Source organism: Hippocampus bargibanti, linkage group LG07 (assembly GCF_051943395.1).
Source record: "Hippocampus bargibanti isolate YZ-2025 linkage group LG07, ASM5194339v1, whole genome shotgun sequence".
Taxonomy (NCBI): domain Eukaryota; kingdom Metazoa; phylum Chordata; class Actinopteri; order Syngnathiformes; family Syngnathidae; genus Hippocampus; species Hippocampus bargibanti.
Window position 1 is genome coordinate 21,937,721 of NC_142740.1, and position 26,248 is coordinate 21,963,968.

At 40.9% G+C, this 26,248-nt stretch overlaps 1 pseudogene; it reads left to right on the forward strand.

Moving 5' to 3' along the window:
* The first annotated feature begins 1,651 nt into the window (after positions 1-1,651).
* On the forward strand, positions 1,652-20,245 carry LOC148895814 (uncharacterized; annotated as a pseudogene).
* Positions 20,246-26,248: the final 6,003 nt, after the last annotated feature.

Below are 26,248 nucleotides of genomic sequence, written 5' to 3' on the forward strand. Positions count from 1 at the left end.
ATGAGGTAAACTGTGTCTTTCACTGTGATTTAACTGACTTTTTTACATTTTTGTTTGTTTGTTTCCCGAGGATCACGAAAGCCGGGTTAAAAAAAATAATGTCTTGAGAACTTTGTGGGGGTTGTATAAACTACCAGAAGAAGTTGAGTTCGGAGCTTGAACACCTTTTGCCATTTGTGCATTGAACATTATATCTTCTTTCATATTCTGTTTTTGTTTGTATGTTATCACAATCCACAACAAAATCAGAATCAGAATCATCTTTATTGCCAAGTATGTAGAACACACAAAGAATTTGTTTCTCGTCGAACACGCTGCACTAGTATCATCAGCCAAAAAATTGCAAAGAGGCACTATACAATTCCATTTGGGCTACTGTTCAAAGAGTTAATGGCTTGGGAGAGGAAGCTGTTTAAATATCTGCTGGATTTGGTGCGCATGGATCGGTAGCACCTGCCTGAGGGGAGTAGCTGGAAAAGGTGGTGGGCAGGGTGCGGAGGGTCCAGTATGATTTTCCGCACCCTAGTTTGGTAAGTAATAATCAAGGGAAGTGGGGCTTGACTGATAACATTTCAGAGCATTCCATCACTCATTTTCTCATGTAATCATTTGGGAATTCGGTCGAATAAATAGCCTGAAATTTAAATGCAATTTGATTCTGATCCAGCATGCGACAATCTTTGTTGAATGTTATGATAAGTACTCACAGGCTCTGGTTGTTGTACTAAATAGAAATAAAATAAAAAAAAGTCGTTTAATTGACTCATTCGAGGGATAACTAGTAATTAGTGGAGCAGTGTCAACATCCAGTGGTTTCAGTCGGTTCTCCTTCGGGATAGTTTGGGCTGAAATGGCTGGCACGCTAATTTATGTTTTCGTTCTTTGAATGCGTTTTCAATTAATTTCATTTGATATTGTTTGCAACAGTACTTTGAATTTCTGCAAATCAACATCATATGCTAATTTCCTCCTGAGCATGTCCCTCACTTCCATATTGTCAGATTGAATCAACACATTCAAAATCAAAATAATTCGCTCATGAATGAGCACATACACTATACATTTTGTGTATTCATTGACAGGCTTCATTTGCAAAAAAAACTTCGTTTTGAGGCCATTTCCTGTCAGAGTCGGATGAAGAGCAACACAAAAAAATCACTGTTGTTAATTAATGTTTCAAAGGCAGACTTTCTTGTGCGCTGTTTACTGTGCCAAGTGCCAAAGGGATCCTGGTGTATTTGCCTCACACAGTCAGAAGGGAGAGGAGTGATTAATTAGAGTGGATGTGTTTAATTCTCAGCACCAAAGTCTTCATGCTCGCACATGTGTGAGATTGCAATGTAGTGTATGAGCTTTTATCTGCAGACAAGTTGGAGTCAAAAACATGTTGTGCAACCTCACCCATTTCAGTTTTATATATATATATATATATATATATATATAAATTACTCATGTCACCCCCCCATGGGTGGTGTCTGACCCCCATTTTAGCTCGGGTCAGGATAGATAGATAGATAGATAGATAGATAGATAGATAGATAGATAGATAGATAGATAGATGCAATTTGAGCAGATAACATCATCCATTGTGGTCCTTGGGCAAGTACCTTCACGTATAATATCTACCTCATACAATAAGAGACAATGAAAGATGCCGGCTCAGACGTCGTGCGGCCAACCAAGATCTTGCGTCAGGTGCTGAGGAACATGAGGACCTTGATGAAAAATGGGCTACTGGAACAAAGCGGAGATGGACAAGATGTGATAACATGCCTCTGTTGGAATGCTACAACTCAAGCAACTCTAGTCAGAGGGGGTGCATGCAGAGAATGTAGGCTGAATGGTTACTTCGAAACCCACAGTCACGGTTGACCACAAAACCATTAGTAGTTCAATGTTCCAACATCCACAAATCACAACTTGAGATTGATGAGTTACAACAGAGATTCCATGGGGAAAGGCCCCAGGCTGCCAGATCAGAGAAGGAGGTTGTACCAGAGATTGTCAGACAATCCCGAATGAAAGCAAATGATGAGCTAGGGAGGCCAGCCCCAATGAATAAAATGCTGAGTGAGGCAGCAACTAACCTGAAAGATAAGATCAAGGCTGGGCAACCGAGAAACAGATTACAACGGCTATGTGAAGTACCACCTGAAAGTCTCATGGAAACACTGAGTGCAGCACTGAGGGTGATCCCTACGCAACAATCATGGAAACCAATGAGCTGAAATACGTTTCAGCATCAGTGATCCTAGAGATGTTTCGAAATAAGAGCAACCATGCAAGCCAAGAGATAATACCTTACCCAACATGGAAAAGACGGTTAGAAGCTAGATCAGCTATGAGCAAACTACGGCCCGCGGGCCACATACGGCCCGTTAGGCTTTTTAATCCGGCCCGCCGAACTTGCCCAAATATAGTACAAACAGTGTCTAAAACTCATGACAAAAAGTTAGCGAACAACAGGGCAGATAACTGAAAAGTTGCCTGCCCCATTTTGCACAACTTGAAGCACAATGAGACAACTAATCACATTAAAAAACATTGTCACAGAGTTTAAAGTTTTTTTTTTTAAATCAAGAATGCACCTACTATAAATGCGACCTTGCTTCATTTACACTAAATGTGCATAGCTGTAGATTTTGCTGCAGTAGTCGATTGTCATTGAGATGCACAATTCAACATTTGCATTGCGTCCTACGAGCCACTAAGCCCCTTTCATAAGTCTCACGTACACTTTACAGTCACGGTTTAATGTAAATTTACGTTTTGTCGCGTCACATATGTTGTTAGCTTCTTTTGAATCTTTCTTCTGGGCTGAGGTTCTGTGCATCTATTTTGGAAAATGACATGCAATTGCACGACTTTATAACGCTTGCGAAAGTCCGGAAGAAAGAAGCAGGGTTCTGATTGGCTGCCGTGCCGAGTATGCAAATTTCAACTGCAGGTAGTCTATGTTTGTGTGCTCGGCGACGGTACACGTGTATTGTTTGCGCGTGAAGGCGAGGGCGTCTGTGAGGAGTTTGTTGAGCGAGCGGTCAGGACAAACCATCTATGATTTGGCGGAATTTAACACAAGTAGGTATTATTGAGCTTGAATATTTCGTTGTGTAATAATATGTTTTGAATGTTGAAAGTGATTCCATTTTTCAATAAATGTTGATTTCTTTAACTTTGCCCCTTCGATGGAAACTTATTAAAAACAGACGCAATCTTGATAAATCACAGTGCACATGTTATGTTAATCTATTTCCATTTCCTCCTCCAAGTATCTGCGAAATAGTATGTAAACGCCATATTCCTTGAGACAAATTTATTAACTGATCAGGGATATTTTTCACATTTGAAAGACAGTTAATAATGTTCTTACTGTGATATGAGGTTTGTACATACTACATTTAAAGGACAACCGGCACCATTTTTTGTTTTTGTTTCCCACTGACATCAGAAAAACGTTTTATAGCATCTAAAATACCCAAATCAGGCAGGCTGATATTTTTAGATAAATGAAAAACACCAATAAAAATGACTTCAAAATGAATCCGGAAATGGTCAGTTTCATAAGGTCCCACCCCCTTGTTCGTGACGTCACGCCAAGACGTCTTGCCTTGCTCGAGAATCAAAACAATGGCTTCAGATTCGGAGAAGATGTTTTCTTGTTACTCATCCAGTTATGAATATGATTCAAATAGTTCTGAAGAGGAAAGCATAAATGTTTGCAATTGATTCAAGGAGTCCTCCCATATCAATTCGAGCCGTCAATTACAGCAATGTAGCACCCAGAAAATGCAGAAGATTGCACAAAGCTCCGTTGGAAATGGGCTGATTTGTCAGCTGGGACTTTGTGTCAGCGAATATCAAATAGTTGCCTTGGTGCAACACACAACGATTCACCATGGCGTTATTTATGTGTTTTCCTTCTAATTTCACCATCAACACGGATCAACACGAAGTTTTCAGACCAAACAAAGTAACCAAAAATGCATTGTATGTCGCTTTCTCGGTCAGGGGCGGTCCAAACGTGACGTCACATGGGGATCGTCATCAACTCGAAAACAAGACTTGAGGAATATTCAGCGCAAGTCTTAAAACGTAAACTATAGCTATATGCTGTGGAATCTTTGTAAATTACGCTAAGTCGAAGTCATTTGAAGTGATTTTATAAATTATGGACATAACTTGTAGCTAACATAACATAACTTGTAGTTGACATGCACATTCCACCATGATGTCCCTGATCCACTGGTGGAAAGACGCTTTGATCCTCTCCTCTTTCATCTAGAACTGCTTCATGTCATCACAAAGAGGGTACAGCAAGTCTTGAAGAATGAATGTCTCTCTGTGTCTTTGTTTTGTCATATTGTCTCTATGCTGTCATATTATTTGTTATTTAGTTTTTTTTTTGTTCTTTTGACTTCAAGACGGCGCCGCGAGAGTGGCTGCCTTTCCAGCAGCTCATGTATTTCGTTTTTCTACTTTCATTCCTTTCATCACTTTGCTGCTGTGAAATGTAAATTTCTCCACTGTGAGACTAATAAAGGCATATCCAATCCAATCCAATCCAATCCAATCCAACTTGTTCAGAGTATTTCCGGCCCAAACACTCCTTCCAAATGCTCCTGGCCCGGCCCCTCTGTCAAATTTTAGAACCCAATGCGGCCCGCGAGTCAAAAAGTTTGCCCACCCCTGGGCTAGATCAAGTTGGCTCAAAACCTATGTGACAACTTCACAATATGGCCGGGTAGATGATGTATGATCTCAAACATTTGATTTTGTTGCACTGCGGTTTGGTTGACGAAATCCTTAGTAACACATAAATACATAAAGAAATATATTAATAAAAAACAAAACTAACATTTTTGCATACTGTAGGTATGTCAAAATATCATGTTGGAACTAATGTTGAGATAATCTCTGTTTATACATCGCCAACATTTACCTGCCAGAAGCAGATAGGTCAAGCAGCAGGACTTCAAAAGTGGTGCTTAAGAGAGTGTTGTGTTTATATATGTGATTATCGCTTTGACCCCTCACCCTGAATAGGGCCATTTATTGTGCAAACAAAATAGGGCACCCGTTGATGCTGTGGTCCATCTTGAGACGTCGCACTTCAGTAAAGTGAGAAGTGGTCGACTCCTTTTGAAAGCACCTTGCCACTTTGCAGGTCACCTGTTTCCAATTGGAAACAGTTTACTTGCATCAAGAAATACTTCTGTTTTGGTCAAAGGAGAGACAAAAGATCAACTGAGATGATGTGTGCATGTTTGCATTTTTGTTCTCCATTCAATTGCAAAACTATTTTGCATAAGATGCATAAACATTTTTTTACAACTAACAGAGAGTGAAGGGATCTAGAAAAAAAAAAAAGCAGTCAGTAGGTGGAGCGAGGCCTTGGTTGACACTTTTGTCGTGATTGCTCAGCAGTTCATTGCTTTACATACATGAGATACATGACAATGATATTTAGATCAAGTCATACATGAACATTAAACATAGATGAACATTAAACAGATACTCTGTTTCTTTCAGTTTTATTCTGCAAGACCTCACTTCAACTTTTTTTTTGCATTACTACACTACCTAACTTTACATACGACACTGCCTCACTTTACATACGTCACTACCTCACTTTACATACGACACTACTTCACTTTACATTCAGAAATTACATGTATTGTCAATTGTCTGTCTTTTTTAGCCACATTATAAGTGCCTTATTAATTTCAATAACGCTGACTTTGACATACAAAATATCGTTTGTTTGTTGTTCCAATGTTTAGAAGGAACTTAAAAAAATAATAATTGTGTATGGAGAGAAATTTTTGTCTGGAGATATTTACTGCGTCTGTCTTTTCTTCAAACTTATTACTTCAAACCCATGTTTTCTTTAGCTTCAAAGGTATAATTTCAGACTATTAATTAGCTGGCCAACTGTTTGCACAAGGCTGAGAAAAACATCCGAAATGTGGTAGTGATAAAATTGAAACTGGTGTGTATGCTTGCACGCTTGCACATATAAATCAAATGAATGGAAAAACTACAGCTGAGCCCCCCCACAAAATCTTAGTTTTTCTTATCTCCATGTTTTCATATTTGGATGATGTTTTTTCAATACTGGGAATGTACTGTAACTCCCTGAGCTTTATTTTGAAAATATGTGCATGAAAACATTTCTTTCTGCCTTTGGAAAATGTTTCAAGCCAAGAGTTGGTTTATTGATTCATCTTGCTTCATCGAAAAGTACAATTAAATGATTAAAAGTATTATCATGAAAGAAATGTTTATCTATTATATTACTGTGATCAGGCATAAATGTAACCGAATGGTTCGGGTGCATTGCCTCAGAATTCTCTGTCCTGCCTGTGTGGAGTTTGCTATTTGTTCTCATGTGGGTTTCATTCAATGTTTCAAACCATCCATAATAGTTCAACTGAATTGTTCATTGGAGTCAATGTTAATTGTTGTTTAGTCATTTATGTACTGTCAGGGACTGGCAACCTGTCCTTGAAATTTCCCCTTCAATCGCCAAGCATCAATCCCCTTCAATCGCCAAGCATTTCTGCATATATGCTTTGGTTCTTTCGGTGACGAAGTATGAAGTGGGGATTTGCCTTGAATGAAAGACAATTGCTGTGAAACATCCTGAACTGGTTAACAGCCAATAGTCGAGCATATTGCAAATTTCCCCATTGTGGGGCGATTCAAGGGTTTCTGATTCCGATTCAGATTTACAAAAAAAAAAAAACTATTGTCCCTTGGAACTTTACCGGCAAGTTGATTAAATCAACTGAACAAAGTAAACAACAAATAATTACATAATTGTTATTTTTCTTCTTTTGGTTTTGAATGTGGAAATGAATGCATTTCTTGATTCAGCACGATGTACAGTCTTGTTTATAGAACGGTTTTTGCACATCTACATTTGCACAGTATACAGTTGACATTTTTATTTTGTTATGCTTAGAATATCTTGTTTTCTATCCTTTCACTCCCACCCCAACCCCATCCCTATTCTGCTGTGGACTGCAAATTTCCCCATTGCGGGACGAATAAAGGTATTCTGATTCTGATTCTGATTCTGATTCTGAAGTTGGGCTGCTGTTTAGTGCTGAGCAAATGTTTTGAGAAAAAAAAGATAAATATTGTTCCTTAGGCCTTGAACTGCAAGTTAATTAAATTAACTGGACAGTGCAAACAACACACAATTGTTTTCGTGACTAAATTGAGTGAGTTTCAAAACGTTGATGAATTATAAAGCGGCTTTTTCACTCTTCCATTTTTCTGGATGTGGCCATCAAAGGAAAAAGTTTGGACAGCATCACAAAATGTTCTGGAACACTTCACAGTACACCAGTTACAGGTAAACACTTTATCCTGATTTTATACTATATTTATATTATACCACAGAGCTCAATTGTGTATGGCCAAGAATGTTTGAATTGGTCTTTGGCAGATAGCCTGCAGTTTTGCAACTTTCAGTATGAGAGCTAAAGTAGCAGGGAAAACTCCGATGACTCCCACTGAGAAGGAAAGTTTCAGTGAACGCATCTGTGCCCTACCAAGGCGAGGGGTGGGAATAAAACAATAAACTAAGGTTGATTGTTTTGAAATACAATACCTCGAATTGTAATCAATTACATCTGAACATGTCTGAATTGTGCAAAATAGCCGAACCTGCTATGTGGTACACAATTACCGGTCAGCAGATGATCCATTGTGATCCCATTGATCTAGGCCATTTTTATTTCTGGATAAAACATTTGGACTGACCTTTATATCCAACAGTTCACGCATCAGTGAAAAGGAATTGGACGAAAGATTCGAGGAGGCCCATTACCTATAATCAAATTACTCCTGCAATCCCTTAAGGCGTCCCGCCATTTTACCGTCAGGCACCACTACTTGTGTCACTTACATGGGCCCACCTCCAGCGGACGGAGGGACTCTTATTCAATAAAATGCTGTCTTGAAGATACAAAGCTCACACATTTGTAATTGTTTTCACTCTGCTTTAACAAAACCAGTTATTAAAGAGGAAAAAAGGACCTGGCAGTTTCTCAGGAGAGGCTGGAGTATGTTTGGATTTTGTCAAAATGGTGAAGATTATGTCTGAGGGTCCTTTTTAACTGAAAGCCTTGAGACAATGTTCCAATTATGGAAAGCACACAAATGGAAAGACCTCTGAGGCAAAAATGTGACCATTAAGAAAGGCCAACATTACTGAGGCCACCTTGTGGCTAAATGTATTTTTCTGATAAGTCATGCTCGAATCAGGGCTGAAAGATCAAATAGCATTGAGAGAATGTTCAATGAGGCTGTGGGCGAGCACAGTTCATATAAGGCGACTCAAATAAATACCGCGGAATCTCAAAAGTTGTTCATGTGTCAACACTATTTATTTTTCTCTTTTTTCAAATAAATGTATTTCCGACATGCTTAAAACTTTCCTGACTCTGGAGGCATTTTTTAAGAAGAAATGTACTACTGCATCGGAAAATGAAAAAAAAAAAAAAAATGAAAAAGGCAAAACGGGAACACATTAGTGGACAAAGGCATAGTATTTTTTAATGCTTCGAAAAGAGGGAAGTCTCGCAAGGTTTTTGGAGGTGTGCTGTAATAAAATCAAGATGTAGTAAAAGCACCCCCGCTGAGTGAGCTCAGTTTACCTGAGTATCACCCCCAAAACTGTAATACGAGGACCATATTTACACCCACGGGTGGAACCATATAATATAATTTAGAGAGTGGGCAGTTATTTTAATTTGGGGAATTCTTTATTGTTGGATATTAGGTCGCAAGGATATTTGGTGGTGAATTTTACAGCCATAATACAAACCGCAACTAGAAAAAAAGCGTTGCTGGCAATCTATATACAGTCATGACTGGACTCAAATATGTGATAGACACAAACATGTATCATAGCAAAATGCTACCCTGTCCATTTTCATCACAAGCCACTTTGTAGGTCTGCCCCTGATTTCGGGTCAATTCAAATACTACCTCTTTGCCCATGTTTCACCTGTAGCTGCACCTGCACCAACTCTCACTGTGGCCTTACCCTCCCTGCCCCCTCTCACGACCAGCTTTCCGCAACCAACATCTGCCCTCCCAACCGTTGCCACACCCTCAGCCGCCACTCCGCCTCCTGGTTCCTGCCTGTCTGTCACAACTGCGCAGGTGAGGAACCAACTGAGGAGGATGCAGGTGAGGAAGGCAGCAGGTCCGGATGATATCAGTTCCCGACTCCTCAAGACCTGCTCCGACCAGCTGTGTGTCATTGTCCAGCACTTGTTCAACCTGAGCCTGAAGCTGGGCAGAGTTCCACAGCTGTGGAAAACATCATGCCTGGTCCCAGTGCCCAAGATTGCCAACCCCAAAGAGCTCAACAGCTACAGACCGGTGGCGCTGACGTCTCACCTGATGAAGACGCTGGAGAGACTCGTCCTCGCCCACCTGCGACCGCTGGCAAGCTCATCGCTGGACCCGCTACAGTTTGCCTACCAGCCCAGCATCGGTGTGGAGGATGCCATCATCTACCTCCTCCATACGGCGTTGCTGCACCTGGAGAATGCTGGGAGCACGGTGAGGATCACATTCTTCGATTTCTCCAGTGCCTTCAACACCATCCAGCCAAGTCTACTGGGGGACAAGCTGCGGCATGCCGGAGTCGACCATCCCCTCACATCCTGGATTACAGATTACCTCACAAACAGGTCACAGTACGTGAGAGTAAAGAACTGTGAGTCGGGCAGGCTTCTCTGCAGCACCGGAGCGCCGCAGGGAACAGTCCTGGCTCCATTCCTCTTCACCCTCTACACCTCGGACTTCAATTACAACACCCCAACCTGCCACCTTCAGAAGTTCTCTGACGACTCAGCTATTATCGGCCTCATTACAGAGGGAGACGATAGGGAGTACAGGGGACTGACAAAGGACTTTGTGGACTGGTGCCAGCAGAATCACCTCCAGATCAACACCGGGAAAACCAAGGAGCTGGTGGTGGACTTCTGCAGGAAACAATCGTCACCTGCACCATTGAACATCCAGGGTTCGGACATTGAGAGGGTGACCTCCTACAAGTACCTGGGTGTTACTCTCAACAATAAACTGGACTGGACAACAAACACGGATGCCCTAATCAAAAAGGGACAGAGTCGCCTCTTCCTCCTCAGGAAACTGAGGTCTTTTGAAGTTCAGGGGTCACTCCTAAAGACCTTCTATGACTCTGTGGTGGCATCAGCCATCCACTATGGCATTGTCTGCTGGTCAGGCAGCATCACCACCCGGGACAGAAAAAGACTGGAGCGCTTTGTCAAGCGGGCCAGTTCTGTCGTGGGCTGCTCGCTGGACTCTCTAGAGGAGGTGGGCAACAGACGGACGCTAGCTAAACTAAAAGCTATGACGGACAGCCCCTCCCACCCCCTCCTGCCCATCCTGACAGCTCTGGGTAGCTCCTTTAGCCAGAGACTATTACACCCGCGCTGCAAGAAGGAGAGGTACCGCCGCTCGTTCCTACCGACTGCTGTCAGGCTTCACAATTCCCAATGATCACATGTGAAAAAAAAAAAAAAAAAAAACTGGACACTTGTAAATATGGGTTGTTGCAATATATCTAAATGCATTTCTTGATTCTGCACTATGTACAGTCTTGTTTATAGAACGGTTTTTGCACATCTACATTTGCACAGTATACAGTTGACATTTTTATTTTGTTATGCTTAGAATATCTTGTTTTCTATCCTTTCACTCCCACCCCGACCCCATCCCTCTTCAATTGCTGCTGTGGACTGCAAATTTCCCCATTGCGGGACGAATAAAGGTATTCTGATTCTGATTCTGATGTTTAATCCGTGAGCACTCCATTGTGCTTGTTTGCAAGAAGAAAACGCTGTCCTAATTCTCACAGGGTTTAGTCTCACAATAGTAATTGGTGACATCCACAAGATTTATGAGGTAGTGAGGTGCTATATTATGTGAGATTGTTTGTATGAAAACCAAGAAGAAAAAAGTCATTCATTTTACATCAATTTTATGACTAAACATTAAAGCTGTTCATCTTTAATGTTTAGTCATAAAATTATCACAAAATGTTCATGTTTTTATGCATCCGTTGCATGCAACTCTTGTCCAGATTATCTCAAAAAATAAGTGTAGGAAGTGTGACATTTGAAGGGCTGCCACCATGATTTTCTATGCTTACTGTACAAACGCTTGAGGCATTCTACTTTGACCAATTGATTCCATTCCGAATTGTTATGGTAACCAAAACTACTCAATATTGGTCTACCATGAGGGTGTGGCATGGGGTGCTTTATTACATTGCATACGAGAGACTCTTCTTAACAGCCCAAGTTCCAGGAAGCTTAAGGAATGACCAGAAAACTGTCCTCAAGTTCTTGATTTAGCGGTGGGTGAGTTTGACCGTTGCAAGCCACTGGCATTGGCAATTAGCTGGTGCCCAACGTCTCTTCTAATCCCCCATATTTGATATTGGCAATTGATATTCAATATTGTAGCAACAAAAAATATTATGTTGAAGTTTTTATTTTCATTGGTTGTGGTTATCACATCTGCCTCGTTAGCCTTGGCTCCGAACTTTCTGTGTGGATTTCCCGACCTTTCTGTGTGGATTTCTCGCTTGCTGTAGAAAACCATCCTACAATAAGCCACCTACCCTCACCCCTCAACTCATGGTCCAAAATACATGTTAGTGTCAAGAAAGAGTCAACACGTGGCGCAGTCTAACTGTACACATGAGAGCAGTTTACTTTCCTTTTCTACTTTCCGAGAATTTGCACTAGTAAAACATGGGTGTAGCATGGTGAATCTAGCCAAATCCCAACCAATCCATTAAATTAGGGTGGTCAAAGTGCACACATCCATGACAATGGGGAATCAGACAAAAACCCGGTAGAAATAAACCATTCACGGCTTTGGCACATGCCGGGTTTATTTATACAAGCCAACTGAAAGATCTGCCCTTGTGGATGATGCAGTTGGCAACACATGTGATGTTGGCATTTACAGACCATCTAGCATTGGCATTCATGCATTCGTGTTTTACCTCTCCCGTACACCCACAATAGTTGTGCTGTGCCTTGGTAGTAGGGAGGGTATTACAATATTTGAACATAATAATAATGATAACATGTTTAAAATTGATTACTACAATGATTCAGGAGGATTGTGTTTTGCTATAGTGTATTTCTAAATGAATTAAGATGACGTCGAACACACTAGTCTGCAAAACACCAAATCTGTCTGCCCTTGCCACAATGAAATCAACCAAAAATCACATTAGACTACCTGCACCACCATTTAGATCTACTTTTAAGTTGTGAAAAATCTAGTTTACTTTTTCTCAGGTGTGCCAAAATCGTGCAATACAAAAAACTCTTGTTCTTCCAGAATTAAAATGATGTTGCTCCTGTTTTTATGCAGCACGCAATCACCTTTCCACAAAAATAGGGAGCTCTAGCTTGTCCTTACGAATGAATATTAGTGTGAATTGTTGTTTTTCTCTTTATCAATGTATGCCATGCATTTACAAAATATTATTAATATTACTAAGAAATGATTTGCACCTGATTTCTTGCTCCTTAGATCTATCTTAACAGCATCTCCACATTCTGCAGGAATGCAGCCTTTTTTCATTGACGGTCATTTCAAATGCCCTTCCGGCAAGAGCAGAACGCACAACCTCATTATCCAAAATTTCTTTGTAGCGATAAAATGTTTTCTTGCTGGAGAAGTGATCTACGTGATGTCTGCAGAACTAGCTAGCTGTCTCGCCACTCCTCTTTCCCCTCTCTGCAGATCATTAGCAGTTCTGTGCTGCCTTTTGAAGTCGGCAAGGTCTGCTGTGTGTGTCATAGCGAATGCAAATCCAATGGACTAGCCCAGCCACCTGTTCTCCCAAACATCTGTCCACAGAGCTGGTGCATGGCCCCGTTCAGCTGCCTCCTTTAACTGTGATCCTCCAAGAGCTTCAGGATGGCAAATAGGCTATTTTAGGCCCCCCTTGATATGCCAGTAAAGACTATATGCACTCTAATGAAGATACCTTTCTCCACTCCTGTCAAGAACAGAAATAAGTGGGAAATTTTCAGACTGTCCGCTTCAAAAGAAAATGCCGTTCATTCATTTTCAAATGGACAATTTAAATAATCTTACAAATGATGAAGGACCTTTTGATCGATGTCACATAGTAAGTCGCTTTAAAGCAAATCCTTTTGGCACACATGGACTTTATTGTTATAATGAAGTCCTTTTTATCTGGAAGACTTCTTTTCAAATTACAGAGGTGCTGAAGACTTGTGCGTCTCAGTGGCTCGGATCAAAGTAACAAGGTTTCTCTGGGAGTTGCGGCGGCACAATGATGACCGCATTCATTATGCAGAGTTGCTATCTAACCTGACACTGTGTGATATCATTTGAACTCTGTATGTGCATTGTTTTCTGTGGTATTTTCCTCTGTAATTCCCAACAGATTGTTGCATGTGCCACGATTCATATATTCAACAGGAAAACCATTTTGATGTCTCGCATGTGTCTGCCATAGCAGCTGGTACGTTGTGGAAGAAGTCAGTGCATACCCCTGAGCATTGACTGAGGGATGTAGGAAGAGTGTTACTTTTTGATAAGCTGCCAACAACATTGCACGTTAGAATGCCGTCGCAAAAGGTCACTTGGGAGGTTGATGATGGGGCAGAGGTGGTTTTGTCTACCAGAGTGAAATAAATCAAAAATGTGACACACAGTGGTAGAATAGTGCAACATTGTCATTATTTATGGCAGAAATCCTTTGGCCAGTGTGGAAATAAACTTAAGTGCCCATCATGGACCAGATCTTTGGTAAACCCACATAGGGAATAGATTACTGTACAAAGGTTCATGGAGGAATACAAACGCCTCAATCGTAATGTCCCCTAATCCTTTTTTTGGAGTGTATTGTAATATTTTAATGGCCAAATTAACAAAGCCAGCCCTCAGGGGCTTTTATTACTGAGCCTGCAACAAGACACCTCACATCTATCAACAACCTATACAGTAAAGTCTCGTTATATCGATATCGGATATATCGATAGTCCCGGTTATATCGATACTATTTCTATGCACGCACGGAGAAAATTACATGCAAACAGGGTCGGATATATCGATAGTCCCGGTTATATCGATATTTTTTCGGACTCCCTTGAATATCGATATAACGAGACTTTACTGTATGTAGAAATAGAATCTCTTGGAAACAATGTATATGCTGTCATTGTGCATTATACAACATGAAACATAATGTAAAACAAGGTGGATACATCACACCTCTAGACTAAAGAATGTGTCCGAGATTGTTGAAAGTGGTGAAACATGACTGGAGCTCAGTTACAGTAGCTCAGCGCTGCAGGATAGAATATGCAAAGTCTTGGTAAAGTTAGCACCTGGGTGGACTCCTGCCTGTGTAAGAGGATGGAGATCAGTGGGGTGTGTAAGATTAGCTGTGCTTGAAGGAAAGACCTGTTGATCCAGGTGCTGGATCTGCCAGCCACTCTTACAGCTGAAGGGACTGTGTGTGTGTGTGTGTGTGTGTGTGTGTGTGTGTGTGTGTGTGTGTGTGTGTGTGTGTGTGTGTGTGTGTGTGTGTGTGTGTGTGTGTGTGTGTGTGTGTGTGCGCGCGTTTGTGTGTGTGCATGTGTGTATGTGTGCACGTGCGCATTCATTCCCTGAATAGTTGTGAAGTTTTGAGAGAAATATTTTTTAAGTATGTATGTAAATATCCAGACAATTGTATTTCCTGCAACCTACTGACAAAATAAAATTCAACCCATTTTTTTTTTCCTGGGAAGTACATGGACAATTTTGGGCCACATTCCACCGGACGCAGACTGTTTCCTGACAAACATTTGTTCCAAACTGAATGACATGTTCCTTTCTGTTTGATGCGCCGTCACATTTGATGATTTGAGAGTGTACAAATTTACTTAGAATTCTGTGATCCACAATGATGAGTTAAATCAAAGCTTAGGCAACATGTGAGTAAAACAAACATCTTGCAAGCAGCAGACCAAGACACGGAGCCAATTCCTAAATCCTACCGCACACACTGTTCTCTGTCTGTTCAAAACAAAAAGTAGTAACTCTTCGCCATTACTCTTTGAGGTAGTTACTTTGTGCCTCTGTCCCTTAAATGTTTACAGGGATTTACTAAAAAAGCTCAGAAACAATGATTGGTTCATTACTTTTATTGTTATTTTGTATGATAGAAAAAAAAAATCAACAGAAACAACAATAAAAAAACACCAGCTGAATGCAACATTCATTTAATCCTGTCCCCAAAATATTATTTATCCAAAGCATAATTGATATAGTGATTTTAATGAGAACTCATCGAGAAGTACAATGCCTCTGCAGTATGGAGCAGTTATAGTGACTGATTCTGCTACATTAACATATTTGATACTAAAATTAATTATTTAATATGCTTTAAAAAAATCCGTTTTTTCTTTGATACTCAAAAATCAAAATATTAATTTTGATTAAATAATTTTGATACTCAAAAATGTTCACTGCTACCTACAACTAACCTGGTATGATAATGCTTTATTATGTTTGTAGCTTTTGTGTAAAGTCAGTGGTCCTTCCCGTTTTCATTCAAGTCACCAAGAATCATTGCTCATCTGGTGGTTTGTGAAAACAGTGCTATAGATTCCACCAGTAGACTGAATGCAAAAGCAGGTCAGATTTTTGATAACAAAATTAACATAAATCTCATTCACGCTTTGCCTTTTATCATATTGTAAATTGTAATATCCACAGTGCAAAAATGATCCATTATGCCATAAGTAAAAATCTCGACCAGGCACATGTGTGTTTAAAAAATAGAACATTTGGTGTAAAATGACTCAGTTTTGCCTACATTGATTGATGTTCCTTTCTGGCCTTGCTTGACAGCTCTGATGTAATGCGGTCCATAGAGAACTTTCAATACATTTTCCTGTTTACTTGAACATTTCACTTCCAATAAAATTCTTATGCGCAGAAAATTGTCTTCCACTTTAAGTTAGTCTCTGACAACATTTTTCACACCGTGCAGACTCCACAGTATGACTTTAAACTCATTATAGATTGCCTCGTTGTACATTATGAGCACACTGGGAAATAGCCAATCAGTTATATTTCCGCATAATGCTTCCCCAAACTTATGAAGTGCTTAAAGATTCATTACTGATGTTGTCTATGTGCAGAGGTAAGCCTTGCAAACGATGTGATAAAACTTCATCCAAGACAATGCAAACCACAGTTTCTTGCGGAATAATTGCAGACGAATGAAAAGGTTCGTATTCTTCAAATCTTACACCATGCCTCTGCTATGTGTTTTGAAAAGCAATCAGAGGTATGTATGCTGCTGGTAACGCTTAAGAGAAACATCGGCATTTTTCCAATCAATCCCTTCAGAAAGGGCAACAGCGATTTGTCTGCTGCTATTTTGCCTGTCAGAGATGTTTAACTTCCTTGCACATAATGGCTCTTGTACTCTGGGTAAACAGCCATCACGAGCCTGTTTATTTGGAAATAGAGGCTCACTGTGGATCCGACCCAGTTTTCACATAACAACCCATACTAGAGAAATGAGGGGGAAGATGAAGAGCAAATAGGGAAATATCAAGGAAGGTCCAATTTATTTTGAGTAATTGGCTCCATTTGAGCAAATACCCTCTTCTTGCCCAGTGGTCGTCTCAAGTCTGTGCCACCGGGAAACAAAAAAGTAAAACAGTCCATCATATTTCCAAATGCATACTGATTAGTGAACATGGCATTTTGTCTGGTAGGACCACCTCAAACGAACCCATTAAGCACATTCATAATTGATTGTTGTCAATTGTGTGGAACTGATTAATGATAAATTATGTCTGAAGCATTTGGCTGCAGCCGGCAGAGAGGCATTTTTGGGTTTGTTTCGACTACTCTGTGGTCTGACAGAAGCACACCATGCAATAGAATTTGAGTTAGTACCTCACATATTACTTACATGAGATTACAAACAAAAGGAGACCTTGATGAGGATGGTTGCTCCCAAACTGTAGAATTTGCAATTCCATTTGAGCAAAGATACTAGTGCAGTGATCCATCCTATTGCCTTTCATGCCGTTGTGCGTTTAATTCTTGGTCAGTGGACCCATACCCAACGACATTGAAACTGTGTGGAGGTTTAAAAAAAAACACTTTCATCACTTTGGCCACATGAGGATAGCTCACACTGGCACTCCCACTCCAAAAGACGGGGTGCTTTAATCATAGTTTAAAGTGTTGCCCATGGTTAGTTTGGAGGGGTGCATATTTCGACAATAAGTTAATTGCAAGTTATTTTTATGCACCGTATTTTTATTTTTTACGATGCTAGTTATTACAAGCGATAGGTCATGTTAATAATGAAAAAAGGTTCAAAAGGTGTAAGTTCTTATCTCATTCAGTGACATTTTATCATGGGTGTGTAGAGTTTCTATCCCCATATACCCATCTACATTTTTCTGCGATAATGACATAAACTTATTTAAACTTAGTTATTTCAACAAAGCTTCATGTTTCAATGAAATGCAATTAGTTAACAACCTGGGACTCTTGTGCAAGTATGAAGATACACAGGTTCTTTTTTCCCCTCACAAAAATTACCAATGCAAGTGTAGCACTTTTCTAATTTGAGTGGAAATACATATTTCAGTGAAAGCTTTCAGTGTGTCAAATACAACGCCTACATACCAGAAAAGTGTTACTCTTTCATTCAACCTTATTCAACTTTCATAGTCCATATGGCCCCAGGAAGTTTGGCGACCACCAGCAGGACTGTTCTATCCAGGAAAGAGGAAACCCCCTGAAATAATAAGCCCTGCCAATTGATAAGTGAGACATCTACCTATCTTGACTGATTGCACAGGGCCAAACTGGAGCGGCCAATTGGCTGTGGGATGATGTGCGAGAGGTAGTTACTGCGGATGCGTAAATGTCACTTGTGGGTCATTCTACCACACATGGAAAGGCAAACATTGTAAACACAATCGTGCATGCACGTGAGTAGTTTTCCTGTTGTTGGCATTTGTGCATGTGTGTGCGGGAGAACAGTTGTGTCAAGCAGTATGTACGTCTGTGTAAGCTCTCAGCCATACAGGCGTGGTCCATCGATGAGAAGGTTTCTTCAGCCGTCATCTGTATGTATTACATTTTTAGACTCCTAATATACGACCATGCTCACAAACACGGACAAGCATACGTATTAGAATACACTTGACTGACGCCAGTTCCTTTTTGTCTCATTCATGATATGTTAATGCAGTTTAACTCGATAGTTTTTGTGTACTTATTCTAAGAGGGAAATCACAAGTGAAGTAAAGTGCTTTTTATTTTCCGTTGCATCGATCTGCCAAAATAACCAAATGTCAGATGTTATGTCAAGCTTTTTAGTCAAGAGGTCAATGTGACAGACAGTATTCTTTACTTGCTTTATACTTTTTTGATCATTTATAGATGTACATAGTAGCACCAGCAAGTAATCACCTCAAGTATACATAAATGCAACAAAAATAAAAATATCTGAATGCATCAGTATGTAAATGTATATACCGCATTTTCCAGTGTATTAGTGTGACGAGCCAAATGACCCCAAATGAATGGTGTATTTTAAAACTTTTTCCATATATAAGGGTCACCGGTCTATAAGGCGCACCTTAAATGAATGAAATTTTCCAAATAAAATATATAAATATATCAATGTTTTCCAAATATAAGGCACATTATAAGACATAGCGTCTTATAATGTGTAGAGGCTGGGGTTACGCACTACCTCTTCTACATGGGGAAATTGAGTCAGTGGCTGCTGAAAGTCGTTGCAACATCTGTTGTGGCTAAATATCACTTCACGTATAAGGTGCGGGATAATCTTTTGAAGAAAAATAAGGCTTTTGGGGGTGCCTTATACACCGGAAAATACAGTAATTGGCATTTTGTTTTCCACCTCTGTGTGCTGCAAGCACAACTGCTTGAAATGATCAGATAATCAGCCAAGTCTACAGAAGCTGACTAACGATCAACATCATTAGTTGCAGCAGGGCAAGATGGAAAACAGGCAGAACAGCGGATCTTGAGGAGCAGAATTGAAGAATCATGCCTTCGGGGCTCTGTGTGATTTCAATGCAGCTAACCAAGTGCTACGGAGCAAAGACAAAGAAAACAAACAAAGCAAACGAACATGATTGAATCTGATTGATAACTACGGATCTGACAAAGACCATTGGGGTCATACAGACGATGAAGTGAGTTATGTTCAAATGAAACAAACTGCAAGTCTGCTTGTGTAACTGGCCTCAGGCCTAGGGGATACCTGATTCGGTCCAAACGTGTCACAGGCAGGTAGCACTGTGAACGACGAGGAAAGACGACACGAGACAACCGTGTTAATCAGCTTCACACAACAGCATTTATGACCATTTACTCATCAAAACATCAATTCAGCAATTTCAATATCAGAATACATTCATGTGTAGATCTATACATTCAACATCTATACATTGTATATATCCTCCACATTCGCACATGCTTATGCACGTCTGCCCGCTCTTGTGTGTTGTACTGGGAACTACAATTGACATCCAAAAATCCAAATTCATCAAAGCCACAAAATATTCATCAAAGCCACAAAACAAGGTTTCATATATAGCATCGCCCAATACGTCCCCAATTACTTTAACATCTTGAGAATGTCTAACACTTATTATTTTGAATACCTGTGAAAGACGAGGAAAGACGACACGAGACAACCGTGTTAATCAGCTTCACACAATGGCATTTATGACAACTGCGCATGCGTGAGCTGAGCCTCCATCGCCTTCCTGTGTTCCATTCACAGGCGCGTAGCGCCCTCTCCTGACTTGGTAGTCTAATCGACTAACATACAATAACAGAGGTCGTTTCTAACCCCCTACACTTGTATAATAGAGAGTCGATATTTTCCATCAATTTGAACGCACAACTACAAATGGCTGGTAACTAAGGCGTTCCATTGCCAGAGGGCTGACTGGTGCTTGGTCTGCACCCCCCACAAGAAAAGCGAAAACCTGATTAAATTCGGGAATGGCGCTCCACGTCATGCTTTTTAATTCCCAAATAAATTCGGGAAATGTAGTGGATGAGTTAATATTGGAGTCCCAAGAGTATATATGTATCACTTTATGTGTATCTTTGTTGTTGGTAGCTGGTGTGAGAGAAGAGGACGCACAAAACCGGTTTAGATGGAGGACACTGATTTGCTGTGGCGACCGCTGAAAGGAAAAGCCAAAATTAAATGAAGAAGAGACATGACAGACATTCAGCCAACACACTGTAGGTGTGGTCTAAACCTGTTTATACATGTGCACTTTCCATGTCATTGTCATGGCCACAATTTGTTTGTGCACTGTCTCTTCTTGAAACAATAATGCAATTTACTATAATATGACTAAGAATCAATCAGATGCATGTTGCTTGGACTATCGATACATTTTTATAAGTATATAGTCCCCACATATTATATATGATCTATTGTAATTAAAGTAAAAGCAAAAAAAAAAATACATTTATGAGATGTTTTTGTTGCTGCTTTGTTGCTGGAATCACTGTCAAGAGAATCATTTAAATTGTAGTTTTCTAAAATTGCCGTCAGTCTATTTATCTGAAACGTTACCGCGCATGTGTCTGAATATACGACTTGTAGTTTTTGGGCCTCCTGGGCTGTAAAACACATTTGTCCAGTGACATAATGGTATTCGGGGTCCATGGTTCACGGTTGAGTGTTTTTGCTGGCTCAATGCCAGTATACTCTCAGCCTCTTCAGGCACCTTAACTTCTCTTTACTCAAGCACACCTTTTCCTTTGGTAGAAAAGAATGTGTCGTCCTTTCTGCAGATCATGCCAGAAAAGAAAAGGACACAAGGAGATCTTTTGTGAGCACTGTCGTAGAGGATGAGTTGTTGTGGCACGTATGTGAGCAGGTGCTACAATTGGATTCTTGCAATGAAAATAAAGCACTCAACAAATTGTATGTGTGATGGCTTTTCGCCTTTGTCAAAGTCCAGTTTGATCGTGTGGTATGGGTTATCAACCATGGAATATCGATTGTTTGAATACTAAAATAGCTACAACCATGCAGACAACCACTTTAAAATGCATTTACCTGGAATGTAAAAAAGTAAGAATGTTTCTAGATTGTTATCATTGTCACACTCAAATGTTCTTTTAATCATCTTCAGTTTCTTCTGTACTATCTGTGAGTAAACAGCTTTGTTTGAAAACGGTTATTCGTGACCCGTGCGACCTGATGCGGCCGAGGTCATACCTCTTGCCTTGTCTCCGGGCTTCCTTCACAGGCAGTCTTGCAAAACTTCCTGACTTCAGATCAAAGCGTGACACAGAAATCCCACAGCTTGGGCAAGCTTGTTTTTGGAGTTGCACCACCAACCTTCCCCCCGACTGTGATCGAATCAGGCTCACCGACACTTGTGCGTGTGCATATGTGTGGGTCTGTAAAGGAAGGGTGGATGGGGGTCACGTTTTCAGTGCAGTCCACAATCCAACTTCTTGCTGAAATCTCTTTACACTAAGTGTGACTCACTGGAGGAAAGGACATGGGATTTTTGACACCCTGCAGGGTTTTCTTTGAGGGTAAACACACAAGACAAGTTGGCTGTATTCTTGTTTGTGTGTGGGATGCAAGGGAAAAGTGTTGGGAATATACATAACTAAACATCCTAATGTAAACAGGGAAGTAAGAAGCATTTAAATAGAACCAGGCGCCAGTAAAATCTTGCTGCAGGATGTCAGATCGATGAAAAAATAACAAAAAAGGGGGGGCAGGGGTGTTGCAGACGGTTGGAGTTTAACCTGGGGAAAAGAAGTCTGGGCAGCTCCGTTCTTCAGTATCCTCTTGTCTGAGAAATGAGTCAGCAAAATCTAATGGGTGAGAGTTTGGGGTCTACCCCCAAAAAATCTGGTTCAGCCTGCTTTAGGCCTGGCTATTGTTGAGAACTTCTGCAAGCTGCTTTTTTGCTTATTCTTATCCCTTTCAATTTTGCAGTTTTTTTTTTTTGTCTCTCTCACCACCGAAGTGCAACACACGTTGATCCTAGAGCACAAACAAACAAACAAATTCAGGATAGCAGCAGATAAATAATTAACATTTTACACTGAATGCTGCAGTCAATTTAAGAGTGAAATGTCTCCAAACTACTTTGACACCCTGAAAATTAAAACTGTCATGTAACAGTCCATCTGGATCCAGTTGCGGTCGGCGTGTCACTTTTTATTATTATTTTCCCACTGCGATGTTTGGGTCTGGTCAAAGATGAAGGAAGGTCATGCGGCATGCCGTGCGTGGTCTTCTATCATTATGGCGTCAAATATAAAAGATCGCCTATCATGGCTTCCGAGGGCATAACAGCACCTTGCCAAGCAAGTTGTCAGTGAAAGATTTTTTACCAGAAGGCACCTCATTTAGGCTGAAAGGATAATAACATGAATATGAGTATGTTAGGAAAACACCCAATTAACCAACTTGAATATGTATTCCAAACTCACATCTTAAATCTCCATTTTAACGCAGCATGTGGGCAACTTGTACGGCAAATTTGACGAAGGTGCTTTTCTGCTTCAGAATAAAAGTATGATTATGACAGGAATAGTTGATAATACTTGGGAGGCATAGCGCGATCCAAAAATATCTTTTGACCGTGCTGCAAATTTTAACTGCAATCATGGGATTATCGTGATCTCATCTACACTTTGTGATTGACATTAAACAGGAGTGAATAGTGAAAATAAAGTATTCTAATCTCAGTTCATATAGTGTTCGATAAGTGTGGTCTGTGTTGTTTTGACTCTTCCTTGTTCTATTTTTAAGATGCCACTAAATAAATACACTACTGAACTCTGAAGTTTATGAGCAACTTTACTTAAAGTAATCATGTAAAAAATATTATATAAATCTTCAGAATGTGTTCAGTCATGACAATTATAATAGAGCATATTTTATTTCGAGTAGCAAATCAGTAGCAGAGGTGTGTTCCAGTGACAGGGTTGCCTGCCAGCCTGCTAAAACCATGATTGTTTCCAGACAAACATAGTTGCCCTTTGGACGGCATTTCTAAGTCTCGGAGTAATAGCCAATTACCAGAAGGCAGTTTGTTGAAAGGATGCAGCCAGGAACTACATCTGCCTTCAAACGACCCCGGTGTTTACACATACTGTAGACTCTGGAACAAATGCCCCCCTTCACTCTGAAATATCTGCATGATTTGCCGCATCCTTGTGTGATTTGGTCCTGTGTGTGATTAATGCATTTAACAACAAAAAGAATAGCTGGATTAAAAACATATCACAAAAATGTTTGGCTTTCTGAAGAGTCTGAAGAGAAACACCTGACAATGAAGGACATTGAACTAAGATGCTAATATATTTTCTATACATTTATATGTTATTGTAGTGCATATCTGATGAAGTGTTTGATATAATATAGACCTGTTGCTCTGACGTCTGTGGTCATGAAGTCCTTTGAACGCCTCGTGCTGAACCACCTAAAGAACATCACCGGACCTCTGCTAGATCCTCTTCAGTTTGCCTACCGGGCAAACAGGTCTGTGGAGGATGCAGTCAACATTGGACTGCATCACATCCTCGACCACCTTGACAACACAGGAACCTACGCAAGGATCCTGTTTGTGGACTACAGCTCTGCGTTCAATACCATCATCCCAGAACTCCTCATCCCCAAACTTCTCCAGCTTGGTGTGTCCCCCACGATCTGCCAGTGGACCCTCAGCTTCCTGACAGGACGGACACAACAGGTCAGACTGGGAAATATATCATCCACAACACGAACCACGAGCACTGGAGCCCCGCAGGGATGCGTCCTCTCTCCATTGCTCTACTCTCTCTACACGAACGACTGCACCTCAACGCACCCAGCTGTCAAATTCATAAAGTTCGCAGACGACACCACGGTCATCGGTCTCATCAAAGACGGCGACGAGTCTGCGTACCGACAACAAGTGGAGCAGCTGGAGCTCTGGTGCAGCCGTCACAACCTGGAGCTGAACACGCTCAAGACAGTTGAGATGATGGTGGACTTCAGGAAACACCCATCACCACAGCTACCCCTCACACTATCCAACTGCCTGGTGTCAACCGTTGAGACCTTCAAGTTCCTGGGAATCACAGTCTCCCAGGACATGAAGTGGGAGGTCAACACCAACTCTATTCTGAAAAAGGCCCAACAGAGAATGTACTTCCTGAGGCTGCTAAAGAAGCATGGCTTGCCACAGGAGGTGCTGCAACATTTCTACACGGCTGTCATCGAATCCATCCTGTGTTCTTCCATCACCGTTTGGTTCGGGGCCGCCACAAAAATGGACAAAATCCGACTTCAACGGACAGTTAGGACGGCGGAAAAAATCATTGGCACCGCCCTACCCACTCTCGAGGACTTCCACACTGCAAGAATCCAAACTAGGGCGTGGAAAATCCTACTGGACCCTCCGCACCCTGCCCACCACCTTTTCCAGCTACTCCCCTCAGGCAGGCGCTACCGATCCATGCGCACCAAATCCAGCAGACATTTAAACAGCTTCTTCCCCCAAGCCAGTAACTCTTTGAACTCTTTCAACAGTAGCCAAAATGGAACTGTATAGTGCCACTTAGCAGTTTTTTTGACAACGATACTAGTGCAGCGTGTTCTACCGGAAACAAATTCCTTGTGTGTTCTACATACTTGGCAATAAAGATGATTCTGATTCTGATAATCTCATGTGGTGAAAAATTGTATGTGCTTTATTCTCATCAGTTTTTCATTGTTTACTCCAACATTGTGAGGGTTAATGACACTGTAGGCCAGTAAACTTTAAGTTTCCTTTCAGAACGACACATTGGGAAGACACAAATAAAAGCTTTTATCGCCTTTCACTCAGCCACTGGCTGACAACTTTGAATGATGCCGATTGGATTGGATTGATTGGATTGGATTTGCCTTTATTAGTCTCGCAGTGGAGAAATTTACATTTCACAGCAGCAAAGTCATGAAAGAAATGAAAGTCACATGCTGGAAAGGCAGCCACTCTCGCGGCGCCATCTTGAAGTCAAAAGAACAAATTCACACCAAAATCAGTGGTCACATGATTCGGTCAGAGAGTGAAAACTTTTTTGGGCTGGGAGGTCTATCAAAATAAACCCATTAGGGTGTTCTTCTGAGCGAGTGTTGGTTTGGACTGTTTTGCAAGATGACACAATTTTGCTGCAATAAATAAGTACCCGGTAGTGTAGACTCATAACACCGTTTAAAACAATGAATATATGGTGCCAGATGGTGTGAATTTATTATTCTCATGGAGGTCTAATGGTTTGATTCCCATCTAAGTGGAAATGAGAAACAACAAGCTATTGATAGGCTTCACAATCATACTGTGCGTAGGCGATGACCTTAAAATCAAATAAACAGGAGGTTCCCCTTATCATTGATGGGGGGCTGGTGTGTGTCAAAAACAATATTGTCAAAATCATCTTGACTCATACAAAAAGAAGACAATAAATTCTTCAGTATCAACAGTCTGCTCTGACACATGGGCTACCATTTCTGAAAGTATCAAATGACATTGGCTATATAGTTTGCTCATTCTCCCTTGCTCTGTGTCAATTTGCGCTCCGACTTTGATCTGGCGAACATAATTTCCAAACATCTCAATTCAAACAGCAGCAGAGGGAAAATATCAAACTTTCCTCTTGGGTAGCAAATTTGTTCCATCCTACTCATGCAAACATATCCACTTTGTACTCTGACAAACCTGAGAAACAAGAACGGTGTCATGTACATTATATTCTGAGATGGGTCGGGATGCAGTGGATGACCACAGTGTTCACGTGTCTCACTGTGCCCTACTTGCGCTTCACAACACTTTGATGGGCCCAACTTGGTTTCCGTTGAACCAGTCTAGTGGTTTTCTTCACGCAATCTGCTGGGTCCAGGCTTTACATGCGTAGGTAGACAGGCCCTACAATAACCTACTGTCTGTGTGGCATGCTCACTTCGACAGGGAGACTCATGGTCAGAATGTCTGATTAGCTCATCACACCAAGTGAGACACATTGTGAAAATAGACTTTTTTTCTCCCTCTCAGCTGCATTGTTGCAGCCAAACTCCACACATGCAGTCTGTCCACGTTCTCCGACAATGGCTATCAAAGGT